This window comes from Bison bison, unplaced genomic scaffold (genome assembly GCF_000754665.1).
Source record: "Bison bison bison isolate TAMUID 2011002044 unplaced genomic scaffold, Bison_UMD1.0 scf7180017864289, whole genome shotgun sequence".
NCBI classification, from domain to species: Eukaryota; Metazoa; Chordata; class Mammalia; order Artiodactyla; family Bovidae; genus Bison; species Bison bison.
The window spans coordinates 3,656,607-3,659,773 of NW_011494861.1; positions in this window are offsets into that span (position 1 = coordinate 3,656,607).

The window sequence follows — 3,167 nt, forward strand, 5'->3', positions numbered from 1 at the left end:
AGAATTATGTTTTATTTGGCCCACTTACCAAGGACTTAGCCTGGGACACCACCTCTCAGCTCTGAGAGACTTCTCTGAAGAAGTAAGGTGGGATCCAGGATGTATAGTAGTTTTTGCAAACCAGGTAGTCAGGACATCAAAAGATTATTGTTAATTTTTTTTTCTTTAATTAAGACATCTCATCTCTAAGCAGACATCTCAAGTTAATGAATTCAGCACTTTTCTATGTACGGGAAGATGCCAGTCTGGGCTCATTGAAATCATTCCTTTGATATGCAGTTTAACGCTGCTGGGCCAGTATCCTATTTTTCTCCATCCTGAGTCCCCTCAGGGTGCACAGTTGGGGGTGGCTGCAGTGGCTGCTGGCTGGATGGCTGGAATATCTTTGGTTTACTGAAATGGCAGGCCATATTTTTCATCCACATTTAAAACAAGAGTTGTATCTGATACTCAGACTTTAATTTCCTATAAATTTCTGTCATCACCAGCAGACTGTAAGCTCCTTAGGGGCACAGACCTTTCCTCTGCTGTTGTCCATGGAATCCCTAAAGCCCAGCTTACAGCCTAGCACATAGTGACTGCCAAGTCCTAACTGTAACTCCTTTCCTGACTTGCCTTATCTGGCAGGGGCTCTATGGTCCATCAGTTCCGCCCATCTTGTCAAGTTGCTCCCTGCTAAGATTCCCTGACACTACCACCAGCTTCCTTCTTTTTTCTTTTTTAACCATTATTATTACTTATTTATTTGTGACTGTGCTGGGTCTTCACTGCTGCAAGCAGGCTTTCTCTAGATGCAGCAAGTAGGGGCTACTATCTAGTTGCGATATGCAAGCTTCTCATTGCAGTGGCTTCTCTTGTTGCAGAGCACAGGCTCTAGAGTTGTTGTGGCTTAGTTGCCCTAGGGGATGTGGGATCTTGCTGGCCCAGGGACCGAACTCATGTCCTCTGCATTAACAGGTAGATTCTTAACCACCGGGCCACCAGGAAAGTCCTACTGCCACATTCCTTTGGCTTCTCACTGTCTGTACCCCTTCACCTCTTCTGGTTCCATAACCATTCATGTGCATCTTCAGGACCAACTTCACTGTTAAACTATCCTCACCCACATGGCAAAATCCTCTGTCTCACCTTATGGATACCTTGGTCATCTCAGCAAATGCTCAACACTCCTCAATCCTGAAATATTTCCTTCCTTCGCTTCCCTGATGCCATCTTATTTCTCCAGCCCCTCTGGTCCCAGGACTGTGGGATTTGTGCCTCAGATTTCTCTCTTCTCTCTTTAAATACAATGTCCCAGACTTTGCATAGTTTATATGTATCATCCATATGCATAGTTTATGTGCTTCACAATGAGAGAGTCAATTCCTAGGCAGGTTGATAAGAAGTCCAGGGGTCCCTGAGGAGAGAGGGGTCTGGAGTTCTTTCTTAAGGAGAAGGAAAGGACAAACTTTTTTTTTCTCTATATTCCTTAGTCTTAGTCACATAAAATGCTTTTTTCTTTAAGCCCAGAACTGCTTTAATGTCTGCGCATGAGTGTATGTTCCTCGGTTCTTTGTCTTGTCACAACAAAGATTTGGAGCAACGAACATTAAAGCCCTCGGCGCGTCACAGCTCTCGAGTCTTGGACAAACCATGCTACAGCTCTTAGGCAAATCAGTGTTACAGCTCCATTTTATTTAGAAGATAGCAGGAGAATCCAAGACTCGAAGAGAAGAGAGGGGAGGAGGGAGAGAGAGAGAGGGAGGGAGGGGGAGAGAGAGAGAGAGAGCGCGCACACACACAGGGGGAGAGAGAGAGAGTGAGAGAGAGAGAGTGAGAGAGAGAAAGAGCGCACGCACGCGGGGAGAGAGAGTTTGTGAGAAAGCGCTTTGGCTCCTCCTTTTATATGTTGTTCCTCCACCTGGGCCTGCCCTATGCAAATTGGGCTTAGCCAGGAGTGCTGTTTCTTCTGCCTGAAGTCTTCACTCTGGTCCTCGGACCTTCCTTTGACCTTCCTTGTCTTTTAGCCACCGCCATTTTGGACTCCTTTTCCCTATTCTACCTACCTAACAGGTTCAATAGTTGTGGTGCATGGGCTTAGTTGCTTGTGGCATATGGGATCTTCCTAGATCAGAGATTGAACCTTCTGCATTGTGTCAACTACAAATTGGCACTTACCAAGAGCATTGCCAACGACTGAACAACAAAGGCATTTGCCATCTGCCTCTATGGAGATTGAACCCCACGCTGCTATAGCTGTTGACCTCCAACAACCCCAGAGGGAGTTCAGGGTGGAGTGAGGCACTCTGTGCTCCAGGGAATCTGGTGGACAGGTCTTTAGATAGTTGGATGTTTTTAGCAACAGAATTTATGATCTCAATCCTTCAGTTCAGTTCAGTTCAGTCGCTCAGTCATGTCCGACTCTTTGCAACTCCAAAAATCGCAGCATGCCAGGCCTCCCTGTCCGTCACCATTTCCCGGAGTTCACTCAAACTCACGTCCATCGAGTCGGTGATGCCATCCAGCCATCTCATCCTCTGTCATCCCCTTCTCCTCCTGCCCCCAATCCCTCCCAGCATCAGAGTCTTTTCCAATGAGTCAACTCTTCGCATGAGGTGGCCAAAGTATTGGAGTTTCAGCTTTAGCATCATTCCTTTCAAAGAAATCCCAAGGCTGATCTCCTTCAGAATGGACTGGTTGGATCTCCTTGCAGTCCAAGGGACTCTCAAGAGTCTTCTCCAACACCACAGTTCAAAAGCATCAATTCTTCGGCGCTCAGCTTTCTTCACAGTCCAACTCTCACATCCATACATGATTACTGGAAAAACCATAGCCTTGACTAGACGGACCTTTGTTGACAAAGTAATGTCTCTGCTTTTCAATATGCTATCTAGGTTGGTCATAACTTTCCTTCCAAGGAGTAAGCATCTTTTAATTTCATTGCTCCAGTTACCATCTGTAGTGATTTTGGAGCCCCAAAAAATAAAGTCTGACACTGTTTCTATTGTTTCCCCATCCATTTCCCATGAAGTGATGGAACCATATGCCATGATCTTCATTTTCTGAATGTTGAGCTTTAAGCCAACTTTTTCACTCTCCACTTTCACTTTCATCAAGAGGCTTTTTAGTTCCTCTTCACTTTCTGCCATAAGGGTGGTGTCATCTGCATATCTGAGGTTATTGATATT